Below are 11,064 nucleotides of genomic sequence, written 5' to 3' on the forward strand. Positions count from 1 at the left end.
TAAACTTTCGTTTTTATAGCTTCAATTCCAAAAAAATTCCCGGGTGAGCGCCCCCAAAATTACCAAAAAGTGGCCCTCAAATCATTCCTCTACTAACGTTGCCGAAGATCTCCTAAAACATGCCTTTTCAAAAGTTAACTTCAAAACCTTTCGTGATAATGTCTCCCTGCCTCCATACCCCTTCTCTCCCTAACATCATTAAGGATTGTTTTGAACTTAGTTTTCATGGTTTGAATTTTGAAAATTTTCTGAAAAGGAACTCCGGCACTCTTCTCCCTTACATCATTGAAAGTCGACCAAAATTACGTTTTTGGAGCTTTATTTGGGAAAGATTGCCGGTCCCCTTAACGTTACCAAAGATGGTATTACAATCGTCTTTTGAAGATTTCAGTTTCAAAAAATTCCCGGGGATTGGCCCCGAATCTCTCTTTCCTCAAACATTACCAAAGACCCTCTAAAACTACGTTTTTTCAACTATATAATTTCGAAAAAATTCGGGGAAGAGCCCCCTTCCCCCCCCCCCCCCCCTTGCCGCACAGCATAATAGGTCATAATCAACAATTGCACTTAAGATTTAATTTCAAAAAAGAACCGTGGGAGCGCCTCTGAACCTCCCCTCCCCCTTCACATTATCAAAAATTGCCTAAAATGATTTTTTTTTAAAACTACAAATTAAGAAAATTTTCTTTGTTGGGCCCTTAAATCTCTCATCCCCTTGATATCACCTACTACAATTCAAAAAATTTCATTGGCGAGTTCCAGAATTTATTTTATTAACATAATTAGGGATAACACATTTGCAGTTTCGAAAAATGGACGGGGGGGGGGGGGGGGGGCAAACTCAAACCTCCTCCCCCTCTAACATTACCAAAGATCATCAAAAATGCTTTTTCAAGACTACAAATCCTTAAACTTTCTGGAGGAGAAGCCACTGTATTTATGACACATGTGATATAAAAAGAGGTCTTCAACTTCATAAACCTCCCAGGGTTTTAACCCCTTTGACTAAACCAAAAAGAGTTCAAAATTGCGTTTTTAGGCCCTTAATTTCGGAAACTTTGCGGTCAGAGTCCTCGATCCCTGCTATCCTCCCTAATATCACTAACGGTAACTTAAAATTCCATTTTCAGAATTTTGATTTCGAAAATTTACGGGAGGACAACAGCCACTTACCCGCTCCTTAATACCGTCGTACCAAACAAAATAGATAATCATATTTCTTGAACTTCGATTGCAAACAGTTTTCCCTGGTTCCCTGGGAAATCTCTTTTCCTTGTCTAAACTTACCAAAGAGAACTTTAGAATGTGTTTTAAGAAGGTAAAACTCCTCCTTCCCGTAAACTCACCCAAAGAAAACTTGTAATGGCTTTTTTAAAGTATTATTATTAAAAATTTGAGAGCTCCCGAACCTTCTCCCAATTTGAGAATCTCCAGCGTCATCAAGCATAGGTCTTATAACTTAAAAAAAATTCCGAGTTAGAGCAACCACAACCTCCTGTAACATGCCAACATGTATCCCAAAATTGCGTTTTTTCCAACTTCAATAACAAAATTTTCCGGGGACTGTCTCATATGAGTTTTTAAGGATTAAAAAATTTCCCCCATGCGAGAGTCTGCAAACCAAATTCTTTCCCTCGTGTTACTACCAAATGTAGCGTGAATTGTGTTTAAAAAAATGTCTTTTAAAATTGCGTCTAAATTGAGATACCGAACATAGTGTCAGTTTGGCATGTGTTTCAAAATATTTAAAATATTCCTAGCTCTGCTCTTCCCTTACAAACAATCATTTGGCGTTCTGGGCGATATACCGATATACCGTCATATATCGATATATATCTACTTCCGCGATAACGATATTTAGATTTCTATTCGTCCGATATATCGTTTGAAAAGAAAATACGGGACTCAATTACGAAGAAATTAAAATACTGACTTAAAAATGCATAACCTTTCATAGCTCTGTGTGATGGGTGAGCGTTTGAAATTTCAAGATATTTTCTGCACTCTTCAAACAGATATTTAATTTTGAATTATAGTAAAAAGGAAACATTCACAAGACCACCGAAGGCAAATGTGGGCCCCTTTGTCAGTTAGGTCTCCGGATCCCCTCCCCCTATAAAGTTTTCAAAACTTATACTACTACCATTCAGAGCGGGGTCCTTCCAAGGACCCTCGCTCTCTTTCTCACAAAGCTGACATGGCCTCTCGTAGGCCCATAAAAGTGAACGTGTATTGGTTAAGAAAGCATCCTAATGCAACAATAAAAAATTAACCAATTGAGGTATCAACACGATTCATAGTTCAAATTAAACATAGACTATTGATATAGCGCTAAATAAAATGTTTAAGAAAAATGCTGAACAGAAATATTTTTATTTAAAAAAAAGAAAAACGAAAAAATCCTAATAAGAATACTTATGTCGCACATTTATCGCACAAGAGGGAGCGCAACTCATTTTTTTCAGTTCTGAACGAATATAACTTTAATTCCGATATTAAGAGCAAAAATATTAACGCCCTTCATAACACACGAACGATCTGAGGATATCTCGCTTCGTTGGTAATAACGAAACTGAAACTTCCTAATTTCGGCACATACGAGTTACGAAACTTCTGGGTGCATGCGCGAAAATAAAGTTTTAAATAAGTTCTACGCATTAACGTATTTGAAGCCGTAATTATTATTTCAAAAAGAATCCGAGCATATATACTTACGGTTTTACGTTACGTCGGCAGTTCATTGCAGATCTTTTGTTTGGTATTTTTTGACTTTAGTTTAAGAGCCGCTATCAAATACCGGATTTGAAAAAGAGAAGAAATTTTCGTATTCGTTTTTCGGTTAAATTGTTTGTGAAATAATGACATTGATGAAAGAATTAATTTATCTAATAATATGGATTTTGGATTGGATTTGCTAAAGAAATTAATTGTATTTTTAAAATCAATATTAAAATATGTGTGTATCGTTAAAAACAATAGTGTTAAATTTATTACATATTTTAATTAACCAAATAACGATTTTATTGATGCAAAATCACAGTTTACGTCAGATTCTTTCCAAATATGGCAGAGAGGTCCTTTGATGCTCAAGAATTCACACTAGGGAAGTTTTTGTTCGCAATCGGAACCCCCCTCCCCACCCACCGGGGGTTTCCATTTACGAATCCACAGTATTCGTCGATCTTTGCCAAATTTGGATCAGCGATTCTTTGATGCTTAGGAATTTTCTATACCAGCACATTTTGAATTTCTAGCGCTCTTTAAAATCTTTGTTATATCAAAAGATAAAAAAATAACCATTTTAGGGGGATGCAGGAAAGGGGGGAGGTTTTATTTTTGGAACATATTAAAAAGAAAGAATTGCCAAAAAGAAGGGATACAAACTCTATTTGTAAAGCCAAAATAAAAACATGTAATGTTCTAACTTTTTTTAAATTTATTTATTTTATTATTATTATTTTTTAAACCGTGGGGAAGGGCGGCACTTTTCAGATTTGTTCGAGGCGGCAAAACTGCTAGAGCCGGCCCTGACTGAAATGAGCCTAGCTATACACTAAAATGCTTCCAGTTTTCTAAATGGATATTCAGTCAGTAATTTGCATTGGCCTTCATACACACATGAATGAGGAGTCACGATACATGTTATCTTATGTGATATTTATCTGCGACTCTGAACTTTTGCTCACGAATTGTTTCAGTTCAAAACCGGGTTGCTGTTGAAAGTACTTAATGACTTAATGATACGGAGGACACATAAATGGTACTGCGCAATAAGAAATAATTCTTTTAAATCTGCTTCAGCAATACAATGCTACAATCTGACTTCAAAATCATCAAAAATATCCTGCAAGTGTTCTGTTTTGGTTAGGTATGAATCGGGGCAATTCTTACAGCGTTTTAATGCGTTTGTTGAATTTGTATGTTTCACCATTGAGCATAATAAATGTCCTAATAATGTCTAACAGAGGAAACATCTACTCACACACACTTACATCATAAAGCTTACACATAACTACAGTGGATAAAATGCTTTTTTAGTTCACAATTTAAAAAAGCTTAATAATAGCTCTTTGTTACTATTTTTTTGAAAACATAATTTAGTAGACTAAAAAAATGAAAAGAAAAAAAATCGCCTGTAGAGATAAAATTGGTAAAATTGGGCAAAAGGTTCCATACTCATAGATTCAGGTTATTGCAAAACCATGCATGCTATTTTGCTGCTGTTGGGTAAAGATCTTCTCAACATGTCTTAATACAAATGTGACGACCAGCAACAGGCTCTGGGCCCAGCTAGGCTGGTCCTAGTCAATTAATTAGTCCTCAATGAAGATCAATGGCCCTCTTAAAACTATTCACCCCCTTTTGCTCATTACCGCCTCTTCTGGGTAAGCTATTCCAAGTGCCCACGACCCTACTAAAGTAGTAGTTTTTCCTAATTTCCAAGTTAGTCTGAGATTTAAATAGCTTAAAAGAATGACCCCTCGTCCTGCTTTCCCCGCAAAAATTTAATCCATTTACACCTTTCATTTTGATATATTTAAATAACTGAATCATGTCCCCTCTAACTCTCCTATGCTCCAGGCTATACATGTTAAGCCTATTAAGTCTGGTATCATAATCTAAATCTGAAAGTCCCCTTACTGATCTAGTTACCCCTCTTTGAACCCTTTCCAATACAAAAATATATAATGGTTTGAATCAGTGACGGATCTAGCCCATAATTTTGCAAGGAGCCATTTGAAATTTTTTTAACAAACATTTTTTCGATGTTTATTTCAATGGTCACCTCTTAAACAGTGCTGGATCATTGATTTTTTCGAAAAACCACCGCCCCTAACTCTAAGTTTTTATTCCAAGTTTGAACTTAAAAATAACAACAGAAATAGGATGAATTTTTAAAATTTAAGATAAGGTTAATACCGAAAAATTTTTTACGTGTAATCAATTTGCTTTGAAAAAAAAAACATCATTTTTTTTATAGTTACTATTGTGGCGTTTGTGGAGGAGTATGGGAATAAGGGGTTCCCCTCTAGAAACGTTTCGAAATTAAAGTCATAAAACACAAATGTAGGCTCTCTTTATCCTCGTGAGCAATAGGTGTACTTAGAGGACAGCGGCAGTTACAGATCGTCAAAGTTTCTAAAGTTGGCATCAAGAAATGATGTAAACGATGGAGCAAAATTTTGAAGTAAAATTGTTTTGGGAAGAGGGGGGTAATTTCTCTCCCAATTAAAACCAAAATTTCTTTTAAAGTAAAACTCACTTGTTATTTTTTTTTTCATTTTCTCATAATATTTTCTTCTTAAAAACGTTCCTATACTCACAAGGTTTTGGGAGGGGCCATGGCACTCTCTAGATCCACCTCTGGTTTGAATCCACTTTGAAACTGCATGTAGCCTAGTGGCGCCATGGGGGAACTTCAAGCCAGAGCTACGAGTCGAAGTCAGACTTAATAGTCACACTAATTTTGGACAAAATGAGTCAGAGTTGCTAAACAACATTAGGATTCAAGACTCCGGGTTTTTTCTTTTTATTGACTCTCCTCATAATTAATAGACAACCAAATGGTTCGATTTCATGTTTAACTCTACGTAATTGCCATTGCCAACCAGCTGGTTTAATTATTTATGAAACTTTCTGCATGTTTGTTTATTTTTATAAGTTGTTTTAGTTACTAACACCTGTCAGCAAACAGTTTTGTTGCCTAACATTTTCTAAAATGAGGTGATTTTTTAATCTGAAATTATTACTTACATATAAAAAAAATCATACATTTCTGAAGTTTGACCTCAGGTATAAAATATCAAGAGAAATGAACCCCTAAGAATTGAAAGCAGAAGCACAAATTGAAATATGAAGCAGAATATAAAGTCAAAAACTTTAAGCAAAATAATATTGTTATTAAACATATTCATAAACTTAATTTCAGTAAGAAATCAAAGATCAGAATGAAATTTTGTTAAAAACGTAAGTAAAATTTAAAACAATCACACAACTTAATAAAAAGTTTCTACTTGTTGAAAAATTATATTAAGACTTTGGGGAAATAATTACTAAGAAGCAATAACTTTACACTGGTTGATTAGCACTTTAAAACTTGTTGAATTGGGGGGTGGGGGCAAGTCAGGCCCATACCATGAGTGGCATTCCTGAGGGAACGGAAAATTCAAGAGCGGTGAGAAAGCACAGATCCAAATATCTAAAAGAGTCATTACCATGATGTCGCCGTGATCGTAATGATTAAGTATATATCGTTGTGGTCATTATTCTGATGACGAGAGTAAAGAGAGCTTAAAACTGCATTGTTAGGACTTTGATTTCGGAAATTTGCTAGGAGAGAGCCCCTGTACCCCACGCCCCTCTTCAATTCAAACAAAGATTTTTAGACTAACAATTGCATTTTTAGGGCTTCGAAAATTTCTGGCGGAAATGTTCCTACTTTTTCCACCTTGCTCAAACCGTCGTTCTTTCTCCTCTGACGTGGCCAAACATATTTACAAAGGTGTATTTGGGACCAGGGTTCATACTCAATTTGGATAAAAAAATTCCATGACTTTTTCATGATTTCATAAAATTTTTCATGACCTTGTTATACGAAGAGAATAGTACTATTTAAAGTAAAACTTAACAACATTTTTGGAAATGGGCATTAGAAAAACTGTTACGTGAGCCACTGCCTCATTGAAGCACTTACTAGTGACTGAAAAAATATCAGTGCAGACTGCAGATACTAATAAATTATTCGTATTTGTCTTTATCATATAAATTCAAGAAAAATAAAAATATAGTGAATGCAATACAACTGATGTTTAAATATCTAATAAATATTCAATAAATAGGGCCGAATAGTAATAAATAGGAAAAATTGAATGAGTCATTACTAAGTTTCCAATAATAAATTTACTTCATAAAAACATTATCTTTTGGTGTCATTAGTGCATCTAATCACCCATGTAACTTGACAGTATATGTGTTCATTAAAGTAAAGCCACGTTTTTCAGTAAATTCATTTTTCTAAACCAGATATTTCAGCTGGTCACAAGGATCAGTTTTGCGAGCTGTATGTTCGGCACCACTGTTTTAGAGTATATTAGAATTCCCCTACATCTATGTTCTATTGCCTGACTAAAGTCTTCATTTTCTAAAGCCTTCAACATATTAAGACAAACTCTGGTAAATTGAATAATGATTTTTTTACCAAGTAGTTGAAACAAACTTGGATGCAATTGAATTACACTTTTTAAGGGGGAAGTGACAAAATTTATATGCAATATTAATAAATCATTCAAATATTTCTAGCGTTCTTTTAGCTATTGTTACTTTCTTACTGCCCAAGACATTTTTCAATTACTTAAAATAAATTTCCATGACTTTTAATAAAAATATTAATTTTCCATGACTTTTCCAGGTCTGAAATTTGTTAATTTTTTTTTTCATGACTTTCCAGGATTCCATGACCCGTACAAACCCTGTGGGACCTCAATTTCCAATAATTTTTTGCAGGTAACCTGTCCTTGCGTTTTTAAATACAATTGTGTATTATAGAGTTCTATGTCCGAAGATTTCAGAGAGATAACCTAAACCTTACCCATGTCCTAACCTAAATAAACATTAAAGATAGCCTAGAATTGCATTTTTAAGAGTTCAACATCAAAAAGTTCCAAAAGAGAACCGCCTGATGTACTACTGTCATCAGAGATGGTCTAAAATTGCTTCTTTAGGACTTCAATTTAAAATTTTTCTAGAGGAGATACACTACAGCGTCCTTCTTCACTTCAAGCCCCTAAAACTAGCCCATAACCTTGTTTCAAGAGTTCTACATCAAAATTTTTTTTGAAGAATGCCCATTCTCCCAACTTATAGTGATTGCAATGCCAGTATACCGAATACCGATATTTTCGGTATTAACTGAAAATAAATAGTTTTAATTATAAAGAGTTTTCGTTTAACTTATGAAATATGTACTTATATTTTAAATGTACATTTCTTTTTCCATGATACAGAACCAAAATCAATCTATTGATATACAAACTTGGCTTCAAAATCACGATTTTATAAAATACAATTAAGTAACAGTAGCAGAAAGATTGCAAAATGATGTTTTCATTGCTAGATGGCGAGATGAATCGCATTTTTGTACATATTTTTTTGTTTCCCCAATCACTCATTTTCCTTTTTGTGAAAGTTAATTTCGAGTGTAATTTCGAATGTTCTACGAATAATTTTTTCCAACTATAAATTGCAGAAAAACTTTATGATAACCTTTATTTGTCTCAATTGTACTGAATTTCAGGAAAAAAAAAAAAACTTCTGTTGTTAGTAAAACAAATGGTAATTGTTGTCATCTGTATTGGTTTGTTGTCATGTCTTGATTTGTGCTTGGCAAGATAATATTTAGAAATTATATAGTGCCTTGAAAATTTGTATTGAGGTTAAGCATAATCATTTGAAACATATTTTCAGATATTTACATAATTGTAATAGTAAATAATTTTAAAAAGAAAACAAAAACGAATAATATAAACTAACAAGATTAAATTTAGTCGTTTATCGTAAATTAAAAAACCAAAGGGATAACAAAAAAATCAAGCACAAACCTCTTCTGCCCCAAGAGAAAACGATTTTAATCTTTTGAAAAGTATCGTTGCTCGAAAAAAAATTACGACTAGCTATAAATCTAAAAAAAAAAAATTAATAATGCACACAATACACACACAAAAGGATTTTTTTCAAAAATAACACCCAAGAGACCGAATTATTTGAATATGAAAGACTTCTTGACAATTAGAAGGAGTGTATCGTGCATTGCTAACAATATCACCAACCTGCGTGAAATAAGAAAGAATACTTTTAAAACTGTAGGAAAGTTGAGCACTAAATGAGTTGTAGGTTTAGAGACAATTCAATATGGCATATGCATTGTGTTTTTCACTATTATTGATTTTTTATTATGACATTTGTTCCTTCATTTTACATTTGTTCACATTACGCTCTCATAAATAATACAATTTTTGTACAAAATTATGAAATGTAGCAACAAAACAAAATGTTTTCAAACATTTTTTGAAAAATTTCAAATACCAGTATTAAGGTATCACGTTTTAAAAATACCGAATACCGCTATTGAATTTTTGGTCTGGTATTGCAATCCCTACTCCCAACGTTTCTCCATAGTCTAAAACTGTGTTTTAAAAACTTTTATTTCTGAAAATTTGCAAGAGGGGAATGACGAGAAATTTTCGTAGAAAGAATTTCAGTTTCAGTCTTGGTTTAGTTCTTTATTGATTTTTTTTTCATGGAAAAAAATGATAAAATAGGCAAAATTACAATTTTTCACTCTGATCAAGTCTCAAAAAATCTTAATCATTATAGCCAACAAGATTTTCAAAAGCTTCGTCTAAAAAAATGCTTTTTGTATAATTATTCCTCGGAAATTTAAAAAAAAAGCGATTGGATTGGGTAAATACTAATTTTTAATAGTAATTTTGAATGATTTGCTGATTTTCTGTATTTTGATCCATTGTTTCCTGAGAACGGGGCTGCCAATAACTCAAATTACTGGTGATAAATGATTTAATATGTACTTCAAGCAGCATATAATATATGGATTCTCGCGATTTCATTGGATGTGTACACTAGTCTTCTTGTTGTTAAAACTGTTTTTAACAGCTGAAACGAATATGGGTAAAATTTGTGTAGTGCGAACATAAACTTAGAGATTTCTTTTGCATTGAAGCTCTTATTAGTGTAACTTCTTTGTGTTTTGTCCTGTTAATCTTCCAAAATTTGAAACTTTACAGCAACCTTGTGAGCAACCATAAATGTTGCCAAAAACACTTAACTAGATACTGTTTAAGGCTTTCACGGCCAGCGTCAATATGGGGAGATAACATTTCCGGGCTTATTGGCCGTGGTCTAATTGGAGTAGAAATTCCAGACGTTTCGGCTTGCTTTCCTGCAGCCATCATCAGTGGTTTGAGTTTGGTGAGACTGTTTCTTGGCTTCGGTGGCTCCGGTATTTAAGCAAACTACTGCTGGGCTGTTGGTTCTGATTGGGAGGCATTCTCAAGCTGCTGGTGGAATAAGGTTCCTGATTGGATGAGATTCAAGCCGCTGGGTGATCCTGGTACCTGATTGGATGGGATTCACAAGCCGTGGTGGCTTCCGGTTTCTGATTTGATGGGACCACAGTATGTAAAGGAAAGGTTTGAAGTTTCTCCCACAGAAAATTTCACAATTACATAAGGGGGTGGACCTGAGGATCTTAGGTTCACTGCAAGAAATGTTCCGAAATTAAAGGTCTAAAAAGGCAATTTGAAGCTCTTTAGTTTCATCTATTGGGTCATGAACTCTGTTTGGGTCTGCCTTTTGGCACCACACTTGAATTTGCTGCCCTTAGGAGATGCAGGCTAGGGTGTGCATGAGTCCACCAGTCTCTCTTTGATCTCACGTTGAGTAGTTAATTTTCTTTTGCAATCTACAAGAAAAAAATAGCTGTAAAGGGGGAAAATTGTAAGGACGTAAGGGTTTAGTTTGTTATTCATATAAACTTGACTCTCAGAGTGTGCGGGGGGGGGGGGGGAATTGCCCATTATCTCCTTGATAATTGAAAACAAAAGTCGTTTGCAGTGTGTGTATCTTTACATTATGATTTTTTTACTGAAAATACAGGGTGTCCAAAAAGTCCTGGACACATTAAAAAAAATTCATAGAAAACCAATAAATTGTGTTATGAATTTGCGGTTTGCACCATAATACTTCACAGGTTCAAGAGTTTTTACGACATCAAAAAAAAAAAAAAAAAAAAAAAAAAAAAAAAAAATGAAAAGGGGGGGGGGGGGGGGAAAGGCATTCGCAGCCAGGGTGTCAGTATATGCTATGCTTGTAATTCTTCTTTTAGTAATTTTCATTCCTTTTTGCGTTATCCCATGTCAACAAAAACAATTTGAAATTACCTTTAAAATGTGTCAAGGACTTTTCCGACACCCTATATTTCTGAGCATTAAGGGTCTAAGTAATCTTGGGGGGAAGTCACAGTAGTTGCCTTTAGTGCCCCTTCTTGAT

Source organism: Uloborus diversus, chromosome 9 (assembly GCF_026930045.1).
Source record: "Uloborus diversus isolate 005 chromosome 9, Udiv.v.3.1, whole genome shotgun sequence".
NCBI classification, from domain to species: Eukaryota; Metazoa; Arthropoda; class Arachnida; order Araneae; family Uloboridae; genus Uloborus; species Uloborus diversus.